The sequence below is a fragment of the Crocuta crocuta genome, unplaced genomic scaffold (assembly GCF_008692635.1).
Source record: "Crocuta crocuta isolate KB4526 unplaced genomic scaffold, BGI_CrCroc_1.0 scaffold27, whole genome shotgun sequence".
In the NCBI taxonomy this organism is placed as follows: Eukaryota; Metazoa; Chordata; class Mammalia; order Carnivora; family Hyaenidae; genus Crocuta; species Crocuta crocuta.
In genome coordinates, this window is record NW_027532250.1 from 5,120,612 (window position 1) to 5,147,230 (window position 26,619).

The 26,619-nt window shown below is 41.2% G+C and overlaps 1 long non-coding RNA gene across 1 annotated transcript in view; it reads right to left on the reverse strand.

Annotated features, from left to right (window-relative positions):
• Positions 1 to 26,619, reverse strand: part of LOC144243343 (uncharacterized) — a 115,158-nt gene that overhangs the window by 19,242 nt on the left and 69,297 nt on the right. Inside the window, exon 4 of the long non-coding RNA XR_013338624.1 lies at positions 21,925 to 22,031. This is a non-coding gene — a long non-coding RNA (uncharacterized LOC144243343). The remainder of the gene's footprint in view (positions 1 to 21,924; positions 22,032 to 26,619) is intronic.

Sequence of the window (26,619 nt, forward strand, 5' to 3'; positions counted from 1 at the left end):
TTGGGGTGGGGGTTCCTGGGAGCAGGAGTGTGTCTTAGCCCTTATGGTGTGGGTGCTACAGTGCTATGTGGATGGTGGAAGGCTCAACAAGAGGCAAACAAGACCCAAATTTTCAGACATTTGTTATCTTTCTTGTAGAAAGTCAGACATAGCCAGACACCAATTATCTAAAATTCAGCTGAACACACATATCCCTATGAGGTTATGTTCGCATCTGTGTATAACACCATTCCTATTCCATACGTTAAGGCATCAGCCAATATACGGTCAATCCTAAGGAGAACCAACTATCTTTCTGTACTTCTGTTGACGGAGCCCACACTTTATAGTCCAGGTTAATGGAAAGACCATTTACTCAGAATCACGAACCATGACCTTGATCCTATTTCTCCTTCAAGACAGACATCAGAGGTGACTTTCTCTGGAAATATTCTCATGTCTAATCTCACATATAACCCTCATCAGGGTTAGGTCACTTTATAATTCCATAGCATGTTGTGATGGACCTATTGCATTCAAGCTTTTACTGTTTTGATATTGTCTTTGGCAGAAGAGACTCTGTGAACCCCCACTGCCCAGCCAGTGCTCAGAAAATGCTTGGTGGGTGACTGAGGAATGAACATCAGAGGAAGAAGGAAGGATAATGTCAAGCAGAGTTTGAGGCATGGTTCTACTAGTATTTTCTGGATAGGGTGACTAACTCATCTCAGTTTACCTGGGAATTCCTCAGTTTTAGCAGTGAAAATCCCAGGCAAATGTTACTCGCCCTATTTCTCAATGAGGAATCTTGCATAGGCTGTCTGATCACTCTGAGTCATGCCTTCTTCTCTTTTATCATCAGAAGCATCATCTTCAGAGCTATCATTTAGTGCTGCCCAAACAAATGGGGTAGCTGTCTATTGACCGTGTCTGTCCAGTCTTGCATTTTCCCCTTCTGGTAACAGTACCCAGGTCTCCTTTAGGGGCCATTTCTTCTCCAAGCTTAGTCTGAGTCTCCACCTTTGCCTCCAAGCTTAGACACATACCCAATGGCCATTTGGAGCAATCTATCTCCAATATAGATATTGGCGTTGTTGTTTGACTTCTACATGAAGTAATACATAGAAAGCCTGTAGCGTTGTGTCTAACTGCAGTAAGAGTTCAGTGGGAAGGGGATGGGGGCAGACACTACTCTTTACCCATCTACTACTGAACATGCTACATTGGACTCCTAAGTATAAAATGCAATTTGTCCCCATTTAACAGATGAAAAAAACAGAAGCTCACTAAGGTGAAGTAACTGAATCACCACTAAACAGCCAGCAGTTCCAGAGCTATAAAGGGAGAGGAAGTATAAAATAATAACAATGTGTTCTTTTATTTATATATTAAGCAAATGTTAGTAAGTGTCTGCTCTGTGTCAGAAACAGTTATAATGTGCTGAAAATACCGAGGTGAACAAGATAGTCACAGGGATTTGCATTCTAATGGGGTGACATAATGCATAAGAAACCACAGGAATATAATTTCTGGCGGTTATAAGAGCCAGGAGGAAAATGAAGGGGATCATGAGTGTCTATAGAGGGGCGAACACTTCCACGAGTTTGTCAGAATGGACTCTCTTAGAAGGTGATGTGTGCGTGGGGACCTGAGTGCTGTGGGGGATGAGGGGGTCTGAAGCCAGGAGGGGGGTGGCAGGGAGTGCAGTGCTTCTAGCAGTGGGGCATGCTACCTACCTCCAGAGCGGCCTCACGAAGCAACAGAAAGCCTTTATAGGAAAGCCCTCAGTAAATTACAAATGTTATACAATTGCTCATTTTTTTAAAATGTTTATGTTTGAAAGAGAAAGAAAGAGTGCATGGTGTGGGGAGGGGCAGAGAAAGATGGAGAGAGAGAATCTCAAGCAGGGTCTCACTGCTAGTGCAGAGTCTAACGTCGGGCTCTATCTATCTCACAAGCCTTGAGATTATGACGTGAGTTGAAATCAAGAGTCGGATGCCTTACCTGACTGAGCCACCCAGGTTCCTCATACAATGGCTTGTTTTTGATGTTAATTTTGAGTCAAACATCAGTGATCCACCATTCCTAAAGCTGTACATAGGGCTGTGGCTCCTAGAATAAGGCTTGGCTTGTTTTGAGATCTTCCAACACCATCTATTTCCTTTTGTTATATTTGACTTGTGTAAGCCAGTTTTCTCATCAGTAAAGAATGTACAGAAAGCACTTTGCATGGTGCCTCCATACAACAAGCACATAATAAATAATTCTTTGCCATTGTATTTAATTTAGGGAATGCATGAAAATTACTCCTGTGGGGAAATGTTCTTTTTTCTTTAACCTTTGTATGTCTTGATAGGTATATCCGTTAAGATTCTTGTTAAGGTTCTTTGGCTGGTAACAACAGAAATCCACTTTGGCTGGGTTAAGCCAGAGAGAGAGAGAAAGAAAGCAAATTTAATGGAAGAGTTTATGTAATAGGCCATAAAATCAAAAGGAAAGCTGTAGAACCAGGTCTCAGAAAGTATAGGAATCAAGACTGCTCCACACACAATGGCAAAGAAGAGGCTGATGCCCTGAAGGGCAGTGCCAGTTAATCCAGTGTTGGAGTCATCTTTTTCCAGATTCAAATCACAGGGGAATGAAACCATTTGGTTTAGTTTGGGTCACATGCCTATCTGCTGGGCAAGGCATGGTAGAGAAGTTTGGTTGGCTCTCCCTCTAGATCTGTAATCAAAGGGAAAGGGATGGCACCCCAAATATAGAGCAGCAGTAGTTACAATTCTGAGCAGACAGAAAGCATTAATGGCCACTACAATGGCCAGATGCACACATCGGTGGCCAAGGAACGAAACTGTTTTAAATTGTAAATAATGTACAGGGGCAGAAAATGAAAAACATACTCTAAATTGATTTTTTAGCGTCCTTTGCAGAGGAGATCCTATATTATCAGGAGGAGCATGAGATCTGGTTTCCAACCATTGGGGTGTGAACCCCAGCTCCTCTTCTGGCCAGCTCTGTGATTTGGGTGACTGACCTCTCCATATCAGTTCCCAAGGCCTCATCTAATCAGTAAGCCTGCTTCATGACTTTGTTATTAGAATTAAATGAGCTCGTGTAGGCAAAGTTCTGAGGAGAAGCCCAACATGTGATAAAAAATCAATACATTTTAGTTATTCTTATGATCATTGATATTATTGAGTTCTATCTTTAATGCAATAGAATTTTGGTGTTGTCAGACTCAAATGTGGTTCTGAAGGTTTTGATGTGCAGAGATTTGTATATGTTTTGAAGCACCAATGGGCACCTTCACTGTGGTGAGGTTTCCTTGCTCTCTAATCCTAGAAAGTGGTTAAACCTTTGTTTCTTTATGAAAAAGACTATAAGAAGAATGAAATCTCTAGAATAACTGTAAAAGGTAATTTGGAGTCAAGTTGTCTTGAGGAAGCACGTTGCTCTTGATGGAAGTGCATCAAGGAGAAATCCAGGAGCATGGAAAAAGTTCCATTGTCAAGAATCACTGTTAAAACTTGATTTCTTGTAATTTGGTCTGCTTAAAAAAGGCGATCATATAGCACATTTTGGAATAGCAAGTCCACCTTCAACAAAAACAGAAAATGGACAAAGGAGAAGCAAAGGAAGGAAAAACCTTCCCCTGCCCTCCGCTCCAGTGTGTGTGTGTGTGTGTGTGTGTGTGTGTGTGTGTGTGTGTGTATTTTCACATCTTTAGTGCCCTTGGTTACCTACACTACAGCTTTTCCAGAATTTCTTCCTAGTAGCTTTTCCAAACCCAGATGAGTCTTGTGCTAACTTGGCTTCATATTCAGAAGCAGATGATGGATTAAGATGAGATTGTCAGGATTCTTGGGGTGGAAATATACATCCTTCCACTTGGATTTCTTCATGGAGTCAAATGTGAATTCAACACGGGACTTCTCCAGTCGGTCAGGAAATGAGCCTGCTCTGTGAAGTTGGAAGGTACTTAGGGAATAAAGAACAAGACTCCATCCTATGGCAGTCCCCTCTCTCCCTCATCTCTCTTTGTCTGCATTTCCTTTTAACATGCCAGTGGTCAAAGTGAATAATGATGTTTTTGTTGTTGTTTAAGAGAAGCCCTTGAAAGCCATTCTGAGACTGAGGTCCAGAAATCTAATCTTTGTTTGATTCTGTGTTTAGTGGGGATTCAAATCCCAACTTAATTTAATCTTTTGACTTATCCTGCAGGTACTGCCTGATTATATTCCATTGCTGCCAGTAATAGGATTGCAGGGACAGAATCTTGCTATTAGCACTTTGAGAAACAAAAGCAGAACAGGAACCTTCGTTGGTATTAGTCAATGAAAGCTGCCGTAAATGAATGACTACTTCCCCCAGCATTTTCCCCACTGCCTCATTTTAATAAGCTATTGTAAGGATTCATATAGAAAGTTGCAGATTCCATTGATCTTCAGAAAACCTTGAATTTCAACTAAAATGCAAAACCTTGAAATCCTTTGCCAATTGATATGGTAAAACAACAACTTCAATAACAGACAGGTTGTAGTAATGATTTGTTAGTAATTTTGATGATCTGCTTATATGTCCATTCTTCTTAGGGTTTCATGATAGTTGGTGGTTTTTAATCAACAGAGAAATAACATGTAGCCTAGTGAAGTGGAAAAGGTTTCCATCTCTGTAATTAGGCTTCATGGGTTATAGTCTTCTTGCTAGATTGGTAACCTTCAATGAGTTAATAACCCCTCTCTGGTTTAGTTTTCTCATCCATGAAATGGGGATAGTGATTTTATCTATCTCAGGGGATTTTTGAAGGATTAAATGAAATAATGCATGGAGAGCCCTTGGAAAATTTGTTAGTACATAGAAAATAAACAAGAAATATTACCTATTATGACTATTAAGAGGAAAAAAAAAAGAAAATTCAGAAAAGTGGAAGAAAGAAACATAACACTCCCTATCAAAGAGCCGTGATCTACCATTTTCTGTGTTCTTCCTTTGAGATTCTCCAACTTCATTTCCTACGAGGAAGGTAGAACATGTTCTATGGGGGAATAAAGTAGAGTGCGAAAGCCAGCTGACAAGAAAACATGGAAAAGTGTTCTCAAACTCAATAACGATCTTTAATTAAAATTTAATAAATTTTAATTTTTAATTTTTATTTAATAAATAAAAGTTTATTTATTCTTGAGAGAGAGAGAGAGAATGAGCGGAGGAGGGGCAGATAGAGAGGGAGACACAGAATCCAAAGCAAGCTCCAGGCTCTGAGCTGTCACCACAGAGCCCAACCTGGGCTTGAACTCAGAAACCACAAGATCATGACCTGAGCTGATATCAGAAGCTTAACCCACTAAGCCACCCAGGCACCCCAATACCGATCTTTAAAACAAAGGAATATCAGATTTTTACCCAGCAGATGAACAGATGAAAACTGTATCAATACTCAGTGCTATGGAGGGGAGGTAAGATGATACATATATAACCATAGGGGTCTTCCTGGCATGTAGCAGTGGCCTAGTGCAGCTGATTTTAGCAAGACAGTAATTTGTTATAATGTTATTGGGTCACTCACGGCATTTCTGGGAAAGTTGGAGAATTAAATCCAGGACGAGTGGCCGTGCACATGGCCTCAGGTGACAGACACAAGTAGTCCGCAGCTCTAGGTGCTGCTATGTGGCCTGCCAGCACTGCACCACCTTGGTTTCCGTCTCAGCTCCCTGCCAGTGTTCATCTAGGAACTCGCTCTGGGGCTCAAAACCCCACAGCTACTGGGAGGATGTCTCTGCAGCATTTTGCTTCTTTGCCTCACTGGCTCCCATGCAAATATGGGGCAGGTCTGGGCATCTCAATGGAAGGGCTTAGACAACATCTTGGCCACAAAGCAATGTGGAGACATAAACATGACCATTTCAGCAGCTATAGGGGAAGCCAGCCTTCACCTCAAAACTGAGGGCGTTCCTTCAACATAGAAAAGAGCCTACAGTATAAAGGGGAAAATATATTTGCACCATTGAAGGACAGTGTTATATATTACCCATGAGAGTATGACGCGGTTTATTCTTTATCTGAAAGCCATTCTGCACTGTGCTTCAAGAGGCTTAAAATCATTCAGATCCTTTGACTTTCTAATAATCCCAGTTCTGGTCATTTGTCCAAAAGAAGTTATCAGAGAAGCAAATACTTATGTACGAGGATGTTAACCAGAGCTTCACATATTGATCCAAAAAAGTTGACAATCCCTACATTTTTTAACAATTAAAGGATGATCCAACAATGTTAGGTCTATCATTTTAAATATTATTTGAGTTAAGGAAAAAAAGTAGGAACTATGAAAACTCACATTTACAATGCAGTTTTGTGCTAGATGCTGTTTTAAGAGCTTCCTTGTCCAACCCAATGGCACATTGTCACCAAATCTGCACATCAATTCTCTGAGCTACAGAAGTTAAGTGCTATTTTCAAAAGGAATTTAAGCAAATTGCCTCAAGAGGAAGAAAGGAAAGGAAGAGAGCTTCTGGAAGTATCTGTTGGATAGTCCTATAATTGTATAAGGTGGTGGGTGTACTTCTCCTGTGTTTGAGAATTTCCCCGATGTGTACCTTTGTTTCAGCAATAGGAAGTGGATTGTCAGTGTCTACTGCAGGGAAGCAATGACATTTCTTTTTTTATTTTTTATTTTTAAACTTATTTATTTATCTGACAGAGAGAGAGAGAGAGAACGAATGGGGGGAGGAGAGAGAATCCCAGGCAGGCTACTCACTGTCAGCACAAAATCTGATGCAGGACTTGAAAGCAAACCATGAGATCATGACCTTAGCCAAAGTCAGACACTCAACCCACCGAACCACACAGGTGCCCCACAAACACCAACATTTCTGATCTCCCTTTTGGAGCTGGATTCTTTACTTCCCATATGCCAACAAGATAATGTTTGTTTTAATCTCCAGCCTCACTCTTCATTAATCACTCTTTGTAAAGATTAACTATGATTTCCTTAAAAAAAACTATTTTATTTTAAAATAGTGTTATATATTTACAGAAAAATTGCAACAACAGTATAGAGTTCCCGTCTAGTCCACACCCACTTGAACACCTGACATGACTACAGCGCATTTTTCACAATGAATAAACCAATAGCAATACACTATCATTAACTAAAGTCAATACTATTATTCAGTTTTCCTTAGTTTTTACCTAATGTCCTTTTTCTGTTCCAGGATCTAATCCAAGATATCACATTACAATTAGCCATCATGTCTCCTTGGGCTCCTCCTGGCTGTGATAATCAGTCACATACCATATTTTTGATGACCTGACAGTTCTGAAGAACACTGGTCAAGTATTTTGTAGAATGTTCCCCAATGAAGATCTGTCTGATGTTTTTCTCACGATGAGACTAGGGTCATAGATTTTTGGGAGGAAGACCAAAAAGTGCCATTTTCATCACATAGCATAAAGAGTACATACTCTCCCCACAACTTATCATCATTAATATTAACCTAGATCAACTGGCTGAGGTAGTGCTGGTGAGGTGTTTCCAATACAAAGGGATCCTCCATTTTCCATACTGTACTCTTTGGAAGGAAGTCACTATGCAGGCCCTATATCTGAGAAGAGGGGAGTTATGGCCCATCTTCTTGAAAGCATAGGATCTACATAAATTATCTGGGACTCTCTCACATGGGATATTTGTCTATTTTTTCCATTCATTTGTCCATTCCATCATTTATATTAGTAAGGATTCATGAATATTTTTATTACACTTTGGGACAATACTACTTTGTTTTGTTTGTTTGTTTGTTTGTCTCTCATATTGTTTGCTCTTAAACATCAGTAACAACACTGGATAAAACCACTGTCCAACCTAAACCCTGAGATATCTGGAGGCAGTTAAGAGTCAACACCCAACAAATATTTATTGAGCACCTACTGTGCACCAAAAGCACATGGCTCTCTGTAGCAGATAATAATGCAGTTGACCATCAAGCTTTTTTTTTGTTATTATTATCCTTTGTCCAAGATCAAGTCTTTAATATTAACATGGAAACAATTTGCCCAACGACTATCTTCTATGACCCTCCCTTTAAAGGCTTCCTTGTGGAAATGTCTCTAACACACATTCATCACTGATTTATTGGTGGGATCAAAAGCTTTTCCTAGTCTGCCATCCAGTACTCTAGGTCAGCTGCCTCTCTCATTCCTCACTGTGCTGATTTCTTAAGTGTCTTCCCAAACAGCATTGACATTGTTCTTCTGAATAACACACAATTGGAAAGAAGATTCTAATGCATGGACTCGTTCATCTTTCTTCTCCTTCATTTCCAAACTTACATGTACCAATTTCCACCACCACCCTCTTTCATTATGCCTCCCATAATCCAAAGCCAGCTTCCTCACCTCTGTTCTCGTTCCTCGCCTATTGCCCTGGAGACTAACTCCATTAAATATCCAATTCCTGCTCTTTTAATCTTCTGTCACTCTCAACCTGCAAGCACATCCACTTTCATCATTGTTATCAATGCAAACATTTTTTCAATTCTTAACTATGTGCCAGATATTGTGATGAGCACTTTATAAGTGTTTCATTTAATCCTAACGTCAACCCTATAATGTAAGCAATATCATTAGCCTCATTCTACAAAACAGGAAATAGCCTCTATGAGATAAAGGGATTTGACCAACATCTTGTCACTGGAAAGTGGCAAGACCAAGAAGGACCTTACAGCAAGTTTCTGCAGAAATGCTCTGATCTTCCCACTGACTCAACGGGTTGTTTTCTCTGCCTCTCAATGACTTTGTTCTGACCAAAATATAAAATACACTTCACACAGTTTTCCCCTCCACCATCCCACAAACATACTAATTCATACCTCTCCTTCAAAAAGTCAATGTTCAAGTAAATTTAAAAATAACCATATTAAATCTTCAGTCCTCTCCAGAGGGGATGGTAGTGGAGCCAACAAGAACAACAAACAAAGCTTGCAAACAAAAATGTGGATTATCCAAAGTCACTAGGCTGTAAGTTTAAAGCCAGACTAGCTGGGAGAAAACAGTACGCTTAACACACGCATAATGGCAAATATCTCAACAAATGACATCCTCAGGGGTAGGAGTGTGAAAGGTCAGAGGAGGGAACAAATATATCTTGGGTGCCCAGTATGAATGCAAAATTAAGAAAACAGGTCTTTGATGTTAGCCTCAAATGCTTTTGATTTCTTTTCTTCCATTTTTTTTTTTAATGGACGAAAGAAGCCTTTTACCCAGGAAGGTAAATAGTTCATGGGTTATTTATTTTATCTCTATTCCTAGTTAAATTGAGTTCAAAATAATTAGATAACCCTGGAAAAGCCGTAGCTGGTACTGCTAATTCCACCTAATGATTTTCCCGTGTAGTTGCCCAGTGAAAGGGGTTATCTGTTAAAACAAGCTTTAAACTATTAATAGAGTAAAATTACAGCTTCAGCAGCTAACCCCAGGTAACGTGGTTGTGGTAGGGTATTAAGACTCAGGGATGGGGGCCAAGTTGCTCACTTCTCCCAAATGACCTTTCTTTCTTACTCGGAGTTGACGCTTCCGTACCAGACCCAACGGTTAACTTGCTCCCAACACCTTACACTATTTGTGGCCTTAATTGAGGGACCTAAGCAAACAAATTAATCACCCTGGCCCATAAAAATGACAGAATTCATATGGTAGCATTCTTCATTCTCTCCAATTTGTTTTCCTGAAATCCCCACAGCGATTTATTTGCTGAATATGCGAGTTTTTCCCCCTTATGAAAATTACAAATTGTTGTCAAGGTTAACGAGTTAATATTCTCATTCAATATTTATTTTATGGGGAGACGGCGGAAGTACAACTCTTCTTGTACTTCTTTCCACTGCAAAGTCTGCTTTCTTAATCAAAATGACAAGGACACTGTCCTTTGTATGATACTTGGAATCATCGAGACTAAAAAATGAGCTTTATTAATCAACAGACCCTGATTAATTATTATAAAGTGCGGTGCCTACATTTCTGTACATTTTAATAATTCCTGCAGAAGGCTAACAATGTCCCTGGAGGCTTGGAGGCTTTGGAGTTTGAATGTTTCTAAGCAATGTCACAATAAATAGTCGAGAGGAGCAGTGTTCTTTCTCTAATCCACTTTGCTTCTAACCGACAAACCAGGGAAAACCTTATTTTTCCTATTTCCCATCTATAATTCATCATTTGCATACAAAGTAAGGAGCCAAGAATCAGCGGCTTCATCAGCTTTCAAAATACCAGGGGACTGAGAGGGTGATTTATGACAGGCCACATGATCTAGTTCACATAATCAGAATATTTCTGCAGAAAACAGCCTGACATGCTTTCTCGATAAGAGTGACCACACAGAAGACCAACGGGAGAAAGGCCAGGGGTCTGAGGACCTCCTGTGTGCTGTGACTCCTGGACCTCCTTTCCCAGACACGCCCAGTCTCAGTCCCTTCCAATAACGGGACATCGCCCATCCCAAAGGCTGCAGGCACACATGCAATTTTGCAGCTTCTGAACCACTCCTTTAAAATATCATGGAAAAAAAATAAACAATAAAAATTAATTAAAAATTAGAATAAAATAAAATACAATAAGATATAATGTGAAAATCACCTAAAGCCATGGAGATAGTCTCTATCTTGACTGCGGGGTCACCTCACAGTATATGTTGGACAAAATCATGGGCTCATGCCCTTAAGATCCGTGTATTTCATTGTATATCAACTTGACCTCAATTGATATGTTGAAAAAAGAGCTTAGAGGAAATAAGAAGAGAATGAAAAGAGCTATGTATCTATGTCTCTAACATCATTATCATCATCATCATGAGATATATGTATATATAAATATATGTACATGTGTATATAAAGGCATATATACTCATATGCATGTGCATGTGTATACATAGACATAGTCTATGACCCTCCACATTCTTCTGTTTCTTGTTTTCAAAATAGTTCTGAAGTACACAGGACGTAATAAACATACTGGAGCTCCAGCCATTGCATCAACATTCCAAAGAGGGGGAAAGGCCAGGAAGCAGGAGAAAGGCAAAGAAGAGTTAGATACTTGATTTTTATCTTCCACACACACAGACTTGCACTTTCAACTCATTTGTCACCATGTATTACGTGGCCCCTGCTGGGTTCCAGTGTGGATGGGAAATGTTGCCTCTGAGCTGGGCTCAGGACCTGAATGATATTGGATACTTGTCTCAAAGGAAGTGAGGGAAGAATAGATGTTAGGAAAGCGATGCTGTGATGAGATGAGCGTCTCCACATGAAGGTTCATCATAGAAACTAAGTTGACTTCAAGAACATCAGAGATATTATGTTTCTTCTTTCAAATTTGAATTTGTGGCCTGAGATCTGCACCAGCTTCATCTTTTATAATGTAACTCCTTGAGCAGAAGGGAAAAGGATGTGGTCACAGACAGAGCTCCTGGATTTGGGAACAGCTCACAGCCTTCCTTCTCCATGGTGGAGCCCCGGTAACTATTACAACATGCCATTGGTAGTTTTAGCAGTTATGAATTACTTTCAAGGTTTACCTCTCAATAAAACTCTTTTTAGACTTCACTATGGAAGTCCTATAGGTAACTCCATGGTAAAAACAACAATAACAACAACAACAACAACAAAAAACCCAGATGTCACCATGGTAAAAACTCGATCCTGTACACCTGGTCTGCACATTCCCAAGAAACACAAGAGGGGGAAATGTGATTCTACCCCATGGTGTTTCTGGAAGGCAGTCCCTCTTTCCTTTTGAAGTCAGGTGTTTCTAGTACATGTATAATAGAATCCTATAAAACATCTATCGGATATCTTCATGGGACTCAAGCATTGTGAGCTCAGGACACATGCAGGTGCCCAGGTCAGAGTTTCGTGGCTTTTCCTACACACTTTTGTGATAGAAGCTTCAGTAGGTACATCTCAGGGCTCTGGAATCCTGGACCTCATTGCTGTGCTTCCATTTTACCCTGTAGAAGTACAAGTTCAAATCACAGATAACAAGTAAATGAGATTATGATGTTAGCTTTCTCCAGAGATAACAGCAGTCCAGGTCATAAAACTACCATATGGCAGATTTGGCAGTCTTTCCTGAGTGCCATGGATTAATTATCACATAGACAGACTCTAGTCCCCATTTGCAAGCAGCTTGGTCCCCCTGTGGCAGAGACTGGCAACCCGGTGAAGGCGAGAGCTTGTATTATGTTTGGCAGGGACACGATGTGACCTTACTGTGGCCAGTTCTGTCATCTCTTAACATTTCGCTCATGATTAAGTTTATCATTTCAAATAAACACAAAATGTCAGGTCTCTGGGTCTACTTAACATGGAGAGCCAAAATAGACCTCTCTCTGATTTAAAAGGGTCCAGGCCAAGGAACGATCTGATTAGCTCTCCCATCTGACTTTTATTAGAGCTATCTGATAGTACAGTGAGGGCAAAATCCTTGCTCCAATTGGCTGGTTGCCACAAACCAGACCCCCACAAGGTATCTGCTATATTCCCTTGACATCTCTAGGTTGCTAACTCAAAGCAGTGGTTACTGGATTGATCCTCCTGGAGTTTTGCCTTTCATCCTGGCACCTACTAACCCTGAATCAATTCTGTCCAAATTTATCCTGGTTCTCCATCAGCTGAGGATGCCTGATTGTCCCGGACCTTCCTTCTGTTTTGACTCTCACTGATAAGAACAGATCAGAGTGCTTATCCACCTCTCCTCATCTGGGGCTTCAGTAAATATTCCATTCTCTCAACAGATACCTTGCCACCATTTGACACTGGGCATGAGGTGTTGAATGATTTACTTCTCAAGTATTTCTTCACTCAGTTGAAACCACCAAGTAGAAGGGTTAAGGGGAAATGCTCTGTGTCAGTTTAGCCATAAAGATGTTGCCGTAGATGAGAGGCAACCAGATGACATTTGTATTTAAGGGGCTGGACACTTCCAACACTTCTGCGTTTAGTCCAGTGTCTGGTTTGTTTTGTGATTGCACCACGAATAACTGTACTAGTTAATGTCACATAACTAAAGACTCCATGTAGCTCTTCAATCTAGAGCAGAAGTCAAAGCCTCTGACTGCTCTGAGCTCATTCATTCACTTGTTTATTCAGTAAACATCAAAGGCTTGCTCTAGCTCCATCCACTCATCATCCAGTTCTTCCTCTTATTTCTCTTTGTCCTGCAGCCGAATGGGCCTTCCCTTTGAGCTTTGGACAAACTGAGGTCCTTCCTCCCTGGGAGACTTCTGCCTTGTTTCTTAATTCAGTGTTCCCCTTCTCCATTCTATTCAACCGTAGCTTGCCTACTTATTACCTTCAATTGATTTCACATCTCAACTCAAGTATTCCTTTCTCAGAAAGTAAAAGGGAAATCCCATGGTATGGCTTCACAACAAGAAGTAGGAGCAAACAATAAAAACCATGGTCACAGTTATAATTAATAAACTGTGTGAATGACCTGTTAAATATTAACCTCCCTCACTAGCATGTAAGCTGCGTGAAAGTCGTGACTCTGTTCTGATGGATGCTGATCCTCGATGCCTAGCCCAGTATCTTACCTGAAGTGATGCTCAATAAATATTTGTTTACTGATACACTGAGCACTGACATGTGTCACCAAGAGGCCTGCTGCTGAAGTGTTGGAAGAAGTGTTCCTGGAGGAGCTCACAGGCAAGGCACAAAGGGTAAACAAAGGATGGCATTCAGTGTGGAAAACACTATAATACATTGCAGGTCCTGCAATGGGTAAAATGTTGGCATTAAAATATGTAGATTTCCAATACTTCTTACCACATTGCTATAACCCTCACCAATGCCTTCGAGGAGAAGGTTGATATGAATTAAGATTTTTTTAAAAAGCCAATTTTCAATTCACTGAACTTGTGAAACAAATAATATTGTGGAAGCCTAAGTGCTCTTGATTTTCAAGAAGCAGGCTTGGTTCAGAGGAAAAGAAGTGGTTTTATCAGAATTCCAAATATCAATGGAAGAACTTAAAAGACTGTAGAAACACTATTTCCTAAGGAAAGCAAAAAAGAGGAGCAGATGTGTGATAATGTTTTAGTCTTATTCCCACCTGGTAAAGAAATTTTCTTAAAAAAAATTACATTGGGTGGGAGAAGAGTTTTTGGGGAACAATATCTAAGAAGAAGCTACAGCCTTTCTCCTCTCATAAAGAACAACCTTTAGTGGGAGAAGTTGGGTGTCAGACAAATTCTCAGATAGGTTTGGAAAAGTCCTGGATCATGAATACTTGTAAGCCACTCCCTCTGGCATAGCCCAGTTGGCCTGTAAGCCACTTAGGAACGTTTCTCTTCCATTTAGCACACTACTTCAAAAACATGGGACCAGAGAAACCAACATGGCGCCCAAACAGTCTATTAGCAAGGACTGAACGACATGTCCAGAGGCAGAGCTCCAAGAACAGTGTCATGGAGCACTGATGGTGCCAGTATGGTATCAGGAAGCCAGTCAAGAGCCCCTGGGCTCCCAAGGAGCATAGGGTATATGCTAAGATATAGAGAATGGACAAAGAATGCAGCAATATCAGCTATGAGAAGGAGATTCCAGAACATGATCCCCAAACACCAGATGAAATAACCTATTAGTAGTAGAGAACAGCAGGGCCAGAGAATGGTATAAGTCCTGGACATTTTCTTATTTAATGCCAGATGACTTTCTCATCAACAGCAATGCTTCAAAAATTATAAAACCATGGAAGTAAGTGGATAGGTAGAGAATCTTAAATATTACCAGAATCTAACTTGGTAGTGACAGAGGTGATGAGATTAAGAGTTTTTAGCCATTGGTGGAAATCAGGGCACTTGAGTAAAAATTTTATTTTATTTTACTTTTAAAAAATTTTAAATGTTTTATTTATTTTTGAGAGAAAGAGAGACAGCATGAGCACGGGAGGGCCAGAGAGAGAGGGAGACACAGAATCCGAAACAGGCTCCAGGCTCTGAGCTAGCTGTCAGCACAGAGCCCAACATGGGGCTCAAACCCATAAACTGTGAGATCATGACCTGAGCAGAAGCCGGAGGCACAACCGACTGAGCCACCCAGGTGCCCCATAGTTTCATCTTAGTTGTAGGAAGATAAATCTACATTTCTGCCGCCTAGAGTATGTGACTGTCAACATTTGAACCTGCCACAATGCAGGTTGCTGAGAGCTAATGAAAGGAATGACCAGGTCTGTCTGTGAGTGAATAGAGAGAAGGTATTTGAGTTGGGTCATGAAATCTAAGTAAGAATGTGTTCACCGCAGGTGAATTCCAGGTAGAGGGGGATAGCCAGTACTCAGGGAAAGAGGTGCAAAAGAACACGGCCCAGTCAGGGAACAGAAAGAAGATCAGAATAGCTAGAAAGCATCAGTGTTTCTAAAAGAATGAGTCTGGAAACTTAGGATGAAGCTAAGTTAAGGAAAATATCCTCAATCCTGCAGCCTCTGAAAATGGAAGTTTTTAAGGTAGAGAATGAAGTTGTCAGAGTTTTCCACAAAGGAAAGGAAATGCCAGCCACTTCTCTAAAGGATAGTTTGGCTTTTTCTCTGTCTTAAATGCACATGACTTTAAAATCAAGGGATTCCATTCTGGGAATCTGAATCAGAAATGTTTGCTTGTGCATGACACAAAGCTGTGTGTGCCTAAAGACTATTACCACAACGGTGTTTAAAACAGAAAAAGAAAGCCAGCAGTCCAAATGTTCATTGTAGGGGACTCTGATAGACTGAATGGTGAAATATTATACAGAAGTTAAAAGGAGTAAGATTCATTCTTATTCCCTGATATTGAAAGATCTCCAAGGTAGAATCAAATTCCAGCTTCATCCCTTCAATAATAACTTATGTTCGTGAGCAATGTCTTTAACTTTTCTGTGCCTGTTTTCCTGTGCAAAACAGGGATAGGAATATGCCTATCTCATAGAATCATCGTAATGATTAAATGAGTTAATATGTATAAAGGGCTTAGAAAAATATCTAATGAATATTAGACACACAATTCGTGCATTATTGTTATTATATATTAAGACAGAAAAATAGCATAGTGCAATATGCACAGTGTCATCTCGTTTGGGTTAAAAAGGCATATGGGGGCACCTGGGTGGCTCAGTTGGTTAAGCAACTGACTTCAGCTCCGGTCATGACCTCACAGGTATGAATTAGAGCCCCATGTCAGGCTCTCGGCTGTCATCACAGAGCCAGCTTCAGATCCTCTATCCCTTGCCTCTCTGCCCACCACACATGTGCCCTGTCTCTCTCAAAATAAATTTTTTTTTTAATTTCTAGGAGAGAGAGAGAGAGAGAGACAGTGTGAGCAGGGGAGGGTCAGAGAGAGAGGGAGTCACAGACTGAAACAGGCTCCAGGCTCTGAGCTGGCAGTCAGCACAGAGCCCAACGCGGGGCTCGAACCCACGAACCGCGAGATCATGACCTAAGTGAAAGTCGGACGCTTAACTGACTAAGCCACCCAGGCGCCCCTCAAAATAAATATTTTAAAAAATATGAAACTTAAGTGATGTAAGTATTTATAATACCTTTCTGGGCTTTTTTCTTAAGTAGGCTTCACACCTAACACAGAACCCAAGGTGGAGCCTGAACTCACACCCTGAGATCAAGAAGAGTCAGATGCTTAAGTGACTAAGCCACCTGATGCCCCTATAATACTTTTCTGAAAGAAGACCAGAAGAACTGTCAGCAGGTGATATAACTACAAGATGGAAGAGAGGCTCAAGGCTGGCAGGGAAAGGGGGACATTTTTTCATTTTATTCCCTCCTATACTGTTTTTAACTTAAAATAAAATGGGGGCACCTAGGTGGCTTAGTCAGTTAAGCCAATTTTGTCTCAGGTCATGATCTCACATCTGGTGGGTTTGAGCCTCACGTCGGGCTCTGTGCTGACAGCTTGGAGCCTGAAGCCTGCTTCACATTCTGTGTCTCCCTCTCTCTCTGCTCCTCTCTCTCTCTCAAAAATAAAAATTAAAAGATTTTTAAAAATTTAAACATAATATGCTTGCATTACTCATAAAATGACCAAAAAACCCCCGAAACCAACCAAATTAGGGACGATGTGCAAAATATGTATTTTCTAAATCACTTGAGGTAGATCTACATGAAATGATTTCAACAAATACAATATTTAATGGAAAATGGTGGCATACAATAAATGTCCTGGTCATTAGGATGTTGTAACAGGTTCGGAAATTCTCGAGCTCGAAAAAAAAATGACCATAGCCCTGTGTGCCATTCAGAATGCCACCTTGGAGATGGAAAGAAAAGGCTTCCCATTATTTATTATTATTATTACTATTAAATATTAACTATAATTATTACATATTATGTCAATAAAATTATCATTATCATCTTAGCTCCATAATGTACTAGCATAGTGACCTTGGCAGGTTTTAGAACTTTCTCTGGCCTCTTTTTCCTTTGAGTATAATAATGGTCCTTGGCTTCAGGTAGAAGTGAGGATTAAATGAGATAATGCATGGAAAGCACTTTGCAAAGTGTTTAGCATAGAATAAAGGCTCAAATGCATAATAATAATAATGATGATGATGATAATAATAATAATAATAATTCATCACCTCTTCTTACATTAACCACACTCAAGGTCATTCCCCCCCACCCTGAGGCTATTCTGCTGAACCCCATGCAAAGGGAGAACTGATTCAAAGAAGCGCTTCTGAGAAATTTAAGCTTCTTTCTTATGGGCACCGTTCTCTCCATGGAGAAATTAACCCTTCTGATAATGGACATACCTGATTTAAAAAAGAAAGTTAACAGAAAATTGCCGTACTATGTTCTAAGCATTTTGAAGCTCAGAAAGTCTGGCAGATGAATGTATTTGGATAAAATTTACTTCCAACTCCCAACTAAAACCAAAGCAAATAAAACGAGAATTACTTTCTCTGCTGAAAAGAAAATGTCCCACGTCCCCGTCCTTTGATGAGATGACATTGAAAGCCATCGTTCAGTGCCAATTTATGAGAATCAGCAATGCAAAGTCGTCAGATTAAGTCATGGGAGGGATACAGGACAGGGGTGTAATTAACACTGATGAGTGTTTGGATTTTTTTAAAGCCAACATCAGGAAAACCACACAAAACTACAATGTAACATAAAACGATCTCTTGAGCTGGCAGGTAGTGCATGGCATGACCCACAGGTCTCTGTTCCGACTCTAATTGCTATTATTCTCTGGGATGTGATATCTTAATCAGAAACAATAGCTTGTCTAATTGACTAAGGTTGGGGGGAGGCCTGATACCTCTCGCAGATATCTGAGCAGCAAGCACAGTAAATGAGTACTGCAGTGAAATTAAGAAAGGACAATTCAGACAGTGAGATCAATTAGATTGTGAACAGTCATACAAGCAAGAGGCCCAGAAGCTTCTTCACTTCAAGTATTTAACACTAGAAAGGTGACATAGAGACATTTTCTGCAGAATTATCTTTTATTTGCAAGACTGCATGGTCTATTTTTTTTCAAGAATGATATTGAATAATGGCTCGCATTTATAATGTGCCTCTCCCTTAAGGAGTTAAAAAATATTCACATATATGATGTGCCCGTCTCTGGTTACCATCACAAAATAGTTTGTTGTAATCCCAAATTTGCGGACGTGGAAATTAAGACAAGAGCGATCTACTATCTCTAAAATACCATATATATTATCATACACAAAGTAAAATATAATATAGGAAGTATCTTCAATGAGAAATAATAATCCTGGTAGAAAACACTAATGTGCCCTAATATATATGAGGAGTATTGTACGTAAACAATATAGCACAGAGATTTTTACTCAAACCTTTGCCGGCATTTACCTGGACAAGAGTGAGAGAATCTTCTCTCTGAAAGTCGCTTTGTTAGAACGGATTTGCTTATGAGGTTTGAATATAGTTTTTCTATAAGTCTGACTGCCAAGTTAGAATGCAGTTTGAAAGCAAAGGATATGGGACTGAGAGCCCAGAGGCCGGACACTTCCTGACAAGGCATGTGATTTTTTTGGACAGGTCACTAAATCTCTCTGGAGAGCATTTCCTTAAAGTTTCCCCTGCCAAGGACTCCCTCCCACCCTCCCCTTTCTCTTCATTCCAGGAGATCCACACTTAATCAATCGCACTGCATTTACTGTGTATTGGACCTATCGCCCCTCACCTCTTATGTATTATTATTATTATTGTTGTTATTATTATCATTGCTCCTCACTCATCACCTGCCCATAAGAACCTGATTAGGAGGCAGCCATTTTTTTAGAATCATTTTTTAATATGATATTGTCATATTAACTGGCTTACATAGAACACCCAGTGCTCATCGTAGCCAGTGCCCTCCTCCATGCCCATCACCCACTTTCCCCTCTCCCTCACCCCTGTCCACCCGCAGTTTGTTCTCAGTATTTAAGAGTCTCTAATGGTTAGGAGGCAACCATTATTATTATACCCAAGTGAACTGACAACTTGATCTGTTGCTTTATTCTGGGTAATACACACGTTAATACTGTAAATATTAAAATGAGTCCATGTCCCTCCCTTCCACCCTAGAAGGCTCTACAGGCTCAGGACCCCCTAGTCTGCAGCCACCAGCCTAGGTTCCTCTGACTCCAATGAACAAAGAAGAGGTGGGAAAGGACAGGGTTGATCCGAGAGCCTCGGTCCTCTCAGGAGCCCAGAGCTCCTCTGTTTCTCTACAATTGCCATTGGCGTGGGATACCTAGAATCAGGGCTGAGATACCCTCCAACCTTTAGACAGAAACTGGAAATCCCAGCTTCTACGCAAAACGCCATATGTTTAAAAGTGGGTCACCCTGTATTCATCAAGTCTAAAATGACATCATTTAAAATGCATCTTAGCAAAAATAAACGACTGGGACCTCATCAAGATCAAAAGCTTCTGCACAGCAAAGGAAACAACCCACAAAACTAATAGGCAACCGACAGAATGGGAAAAGATAGTTGCAAATGACATATCAGATAAAGGGTTAATATCCAAAATCTATAAGGAACTCACCAAACTCCACACCANCTGAGAACAAACTGAGGACTGATGGATGTGGGGGGGAGGGGGGATGGTTATGGAGGAGGGCACTTGTGGGGATGAGCACCGGGTGTTATATGGAAACCAATTTGACAATAAACTATTTTTTAAAAAAATAAATAAATAAAATGCATCTTAATTCTTGAGGCGTTAAGAGGTAAAAAAAAGTTTTCTAGAATTTTTAAAATTTTTTCTTTTAAAATAAATTTTATTTAGAATTTTGAAATCTAATTTAAAACGAAGACATAATTTATATGTAAAAGGATCATGGGATTGAGTATGACCTTTGGGTCACGAGTTGTTATTGTTATTGCTGTTGTTGTTATTTCTGACTAGTCTCTGTGTTCTCAGTGTCCCTTCCTGCTCAGTTATTTGATTCCTCAGTCAAAACACTGAGATGATCATAAATGTAAATCTCTTAAAATATAATCTTCCCCAGAAAAATCAATATGTGAAACAGATTAACCAAGAACTCTGTAAGTCCTAGATAGATGTATCAAACATATCCCACTTTAGCTAAGCTTCTATAGAGCTAAATAAGAGTTTGCTATGGCCTGATTCGTTGACAAAGCTGAATAATGCATACCATTATTATGCTTCATCTAAAATTGATAAAGGATTTATCTATTGTTATCAAGTTACATTTTATATTTTAAAACCACAATTTGTATTTTCAGGGCTCAGATATTTTCATAGAGTATCACAGAGCTTTTAGCACCCCCGCCCTCAGCTTGTGTTGCCTTGTAGATGAAATGACCATATGCAAAGCACTGGTCTATTTCATCCTTCAAGTGAGGAGCCATTAGTTGCTAGGAGAGTGTGCGTGTTACGTCACGTTGTCCTCAAATCACACTTTGAGCTAAGGTATTATGCACATAGCTCTAGCTTGCTAAGAAGGAAATTTGGACACGATAAAAGACTGACTCGGAAGCCTAGCTGATTATGCTTGTCCCTTTCTGACTCCTTCTATACCTGCTGCTCATTTGCGGTGTCCTGGGAGGCTAAGCAGTATACACCACTACAAAGGGTTCTTCCTCCCAAAGCTTCTAGTTGGATTTGGCCAGCAGGGATCTCCACCAGGAAATCAGAGTGGGGGGCGGGGGAGAAGAGAGAGTGATCTCAGTATATTTTCTTTTAGCTCCCTCTCTGAGTGGAGTAGGACCCTCCTGGGATAAGGTGGTCATTTCCACATGGTCCTTGGTCTCCTAAGTCTACCCTCTCCTTCCTCTCACCTCTGAGGCACAAGTGTCACAGAAGAGCCTCTCTGTGAGCAGCCCTCACCTACCCCACCATCCTGGTAACTTCCCTACACCTGCTCACAGTTTTGCAAACAGTCCCTTTATTTAACTCTCTTCAAAAACCTGCCTGTTTGGGGGATGCCAAGCCCAGACAGCTCCAGAGACCAATCAGAGTTTCAAACCCAGGTCCTAATAACTCAGAATAAAAAATGCTTTCCACCAAACCACAGAGCTTCCCAAATTATCTCCTTAGGAAAGCTCTGAGCCCGTAGCATTACAATAGTCTGTTTTAAAAGCCGTGGGTGGGGGGACAATCTTAATAAGAGAGACAGTTATTTCCTGTCATGTAACATCTTCTTCACTAACATCAAATACCATTTCTTTGAGAACATCTAGAAGCTTTGAACTGTTCGGAAGAAAAACGCTACGTAAATCCAAGGTATTAATAACGTATCATTTTTGCCCAGTGATAAAAGCCCCAGCATCGCAAGGCTACTATAGGATAAAGCCATTTCAACAGGAGAAAATCTTCAGGAAACAACTTCTACTACAAAGAAATTCAGTTTGTATAAAAAGTATAGGTTTGTTGAATTCATAAAGGTGTTAGAGGATTTGCTAATGCGAGGAAGAACACAAGATTACCTGCATGTGAAGAATGGAATGTTCTGTTTCCTGTGCCCCAGTCAGCGATATCATTAATGGTGCAGGTGGTCACCCAGAGCTGCTCGGTCCGCCTCAAAATTTGGATCCTGCAGACATCATGAAATCACTTTCCTCAATGCCAATAATATCCCCTTCTTATTGTTTTCATCCACACTGTTTCTATTTCTATTCTAAGAGGCTCACCAGGCAATTGTGGGTTCCAGTTTATTTTTCTGCAAAACTAATGATCACATAATAAAAGGTAAAAGAACGGAGCACTTTTAATGAACACTTACTTGGACCAGGCCATCACTAAACTGTTTCTTTGCATTTTTGCAATGTACATGTTTTATTTAGCTTAGTACTTACAACATACTAGACCAGTACACTTCTATTATCCTCGGGTCACAGATGAGAAAACTGAGAGCCCGCATGTTTACTTATCTTGCCCAAAGTCAGATAGCTCAGAGGTAACAGAACCGAGGCTTGTCTCTGCTGCCAGCACTCAGTTTTACCCGGGGTTACACAGTCAAATGCAAACAGAGACAGGATTGCTATGCAGATTGAATGGAGCCAGCTAGGGAGGATTGTAAAACTGGGAAGCAGGTGCCCCATCTAAAGGGACAGTCACTGCCCCGCTCCAGCTGATCAATCATTCCCATAAAGAATGTGGACACAGAGTAGCCATGTCTTTGGCTTCTCAAGAGAAGTGAAAATCTCAAATATTTATAGAAGAAATCTCCTGATTCTTATGTATTTACTTTGAAAGAGAGAGTGAGCATGAGCAGGGGAGGGGCCGAGAGAGAGGGAGAGAGAATCCCAAGCAGGCTCTGTGCAGTCAGCCCAGACAGAGCCAGATGCGGGGTTTGATCTCATAAACTGTGAGATCATGACCAGAGCCCAAATCAAGGGCCGGATGCTTAACTGACTGAGCCCCCCCCCCCCCAAAGGTGCCCTGAATCTCCTGATTTTTTAAAAAATGTTTACTTATTTTTGAGAGACAGCACGCGAGAGAGAGTGAGTGAGCCAGGGAGGGGCAGAGAGAGGGAGACACAGAATCCAAAGCAGGCTCCAGGCTCTGAGTTGTCAGCACAGAGCCTAATGCGGGGCTTGAACCCATGAACTGTGAGATCATGACCTGAGCCAAAGTCGGACACTCAACCGAGTCCCCCAGGCACCGCTGAATCTCCTAATTTTTAAACGTAGGTTGTCAGTTCACAAAAATAGTGTTCAAGCTAAGTTCATGGACCACAGGTCGGTGTTCTGTGCCCTTTGCTTGGCTTCTTCAGGGACAAACACAGGAGGCTCATCTCTAGAATCCCTTGACCATCCCAGCAACTTTCAAGGCCGGGAGCAGCACACAAGTCATGGAGTTGATCATGAGGGTGACCAAGCCATCCTCATTTGCCTGGAACTTCCCTGCTTTCAAAACCATAGGGCCCTTGCCCCAGGGAACCCCAGCCCCAGACAAAATGGGGCCCTTGGCCACCTGGTTAAAGCAGAGAAGTGGCTTCTGTCATCCGCAAAACTCCAGAAGGTCAAATAACCTGACCTTTAGAATGTGTCCTTTCTGGGGAATCTCACCCTCCTTGGAGGTGCTAATTTGCTAAAGCTTTTGTGTTTCCACTTCAAAAATTAAGCTGCCTCTGAAGTCAGGGTGGAACATTCCCTGGGACAGCCCCCCAAAGCAAGTTTCCCAGAAACTCTGCAAAGGAGGCAAGGAGGGCACTGGAAGACAGGCGACGTCCCCGAGAAGGCTTCTGGTTGTTATTTGTCAGAGAATCCTAATTCGAATCCAAATGGGAGGTGCCATTATCGGGGACTCACACAGCTCCAGGTAAACAGCTAATGAGCAGGCTGCCAGTTCCATTTTTATCAAGAGCCCTCCGAGACTCAACCGTGCCATTTCATAAAATATGCAGATGATAGTGCGGGGAGAAGAGCAAAGGCTTTGAAAATGATTCACACAACCTAAAAATGATGTTGAAAAGGGAGGAATTAAATATTCACAAAGTGAGAGAAATTAAGGCATATTAACGGTTCGAATGTGGAAATGAAATGAATAACATGCACAGAGTTGATGAGAACGGTGTGATTACGGATCTGCCCAAAGTTTCTAATTCTGACACCGGGCGGTGTGGAGGTGCCCGCGTGGCTGGTAAGGGCAACACATGAGGTAGGGACAAGCGTCACGATGCAGACGGATCAGAAGCAAAGAGGGGAAGACACAGCAGTGATTAGCATGAGGCTCCGTTCTGGGCTGAGGGTGAACTCCACGTTCACAAAATGAATACTAATTACGAGCACAAAACAGACCTTAAGTTGGCCAGATGCTCAGTGTTGAATGTGGCTGTTAAGTCCATAATGAGGAAGGCAAGGGAAGGCGATAAGGCTGGAGGGGCTACGTTCGGTGAGGTCACCCTACCCTCCACTTTGCAAAAGGGGATGGAAAGCCAAACTGTGGCCCATCCAAACTAGAATTAGCAGTAATTATTATATAATATGTAATGATGAGATTTAAATGGCTAACACATTTTCTCTGCTGAGATCATTTAGACATGATTCATACAAATGATGAAATTAATAGATCTTCCTCTTTTCAGACTGCCAGGCAGCCTCAACTAGATTTTTCAACAGAGACGGATCCTAGTGAAATCATATGAATAGAGAGATTTACGGAAATTGCAGGAGGAATTGGTTCGGTGTCTAAGAACACACTGGGGTTTAGAAAAATTCATGCATTCACGTGGACGATGAGGGCATAGCTCTTGGCCCTTGCTTCTTCTTTCTTTTAATTTTTAAAAATCTACCTGTGTTTTTAAGAGGGGTTTTGGAGGTAAAGATATGAACCCAATGTCCTCAAAATAAAGAAATAACAACACCGAAGGCCAAACAAATATTTACAGGGAGGTAGAGCTGCTGTTCTTGGGTCAAAACTGCAAAAGGAAAACGTTTCTGTACATAAAAATACATTTAAAATATGATAGGGAGAGGACTCAAGAAATTTAAGATTTAATACCAACGGAAAACAATTTAAGAGATGGCTGTATTTGCATATGGGGTATTCACAATTCCAGTGCATCTAAAATTTTTAAGAGAAAATTAAGGAAAAGATAAATAAAAAGGAGACAAAAAGGAAAGCTCAAAGCCATCTTTGATAAAGCACTTCTTCAGCATTTCTGCTTAAAAGCTATCATTGTTATCGGATTTGGGGATTTTTTTCCCCTCCTGCAGAAGTATAAAGCAGTTATTGGGGACATGAGGACGGACAGAGAGCCACCGTGTTTTCTGAGGGGAGAGTCCCCTAGTCCCATTCACTGCACAGCATATGAGCAAATTAACAGGCACTTGGGGAGGGAGCCCACAGTACGAGGCTCAGGCATGTAATAATTAACACAGCCTTGCTACCTCCGTGGCATCTTGGGATGAAAATATTAATCATTCACAGCTGTGATCGCCTCAAAATCTCCTATTTTATGGCTTTGACACATCCATGAATAATGCCATTTACTAGAATGTGCAGCATATCAGAAAGAATATTTTCACAGTATGGCGGCTTCTTTAGAATTCCCGGTAAACCTGGAAAGAAGCCCTGGGTCCTCCAGCATCTGCACAAAACAGAATGTGACACAGCACTACAGTACACTCCACTTTACTGATCGCCTACTATGTGCCCGAAATTCCGTGTGTTCTTTGTTGAAGCCTTACAATGGCTCTACGAGGGCAGTGTTGTTACGTGTCTATCTGTACATGATGAAATGAGGGGTTGGGAGGTTAAGGTTAAACAGCCAAAGATGTAGAGGCAGGGTGTGAACCTCCGTCTGCTTTGCTCCAAAGCCTGTGCTCTTCCCGCAGCATGGAGTTCAAAGGCAACTTTAAATATAGCCGTGACATTGGTTTCCACCGTGGCCCTGCCCGCTGGGTCTCCGGGGGATCCCCTTGGCAATTAATTCTCTTAGGGAATCCGTTTGGAATTTCTTTCTACCCTGCTTCATTCTTTTGAGGCCCCTTCTTTTTCACTTTTCCTACCCTTGACTTGAGCACGCTTGTCCAAGTGCACGCCCTGGCCAATGCATTCTCCACGCCGCAGTTGAGAGTGAGGATTTCTCAATGAGAATCGAGTTGGGATCTCCCCTGTCTAGAACCTTCACACTTTTTCTCCTTAACACCGAGGACGGTGGTGGGCAATAGTGTGTCTACGGTGCCCCAGGTCATCTTCAACATCCTGTGCCCCCAGCCTCATCTCCTGGTTTCCTCCTTCGAGGTCTTGTCACTAACATCCAGCAAAGAGATCTCTGCATTCCTCAGAACTGTGGATCTCATTCCATTTCCAGCCATCCCAACATGCTGAGATGTCTCTGCCCAGAACACCGCTCTTCCCACACCTCAGCTAGTTCCTCCTTGTTCTGGGGATCTTCCTTCCCTTACATGTCACCTTCTCAGAGCTGACACTTTTAACTGCCTAGTCTACTTGGAGTTTTCTAGATGCTCTCATAACCCTGTGTTCTCCCTGGCAATTGCCATGATCAGAATTATTCTCTGTGTGGTTGTTTGTACCATAACATCCGGTCCTCATGCAAGATTTTAAACTCTGTGATGGCAGAGACTATGTTCTCTGGCTCATGCACATAGTAGGTGCTCAATAAATATGTGTGGAGGGAGGGGGGAGTGATGGAGGAAGGAAGGGAGGGGGGA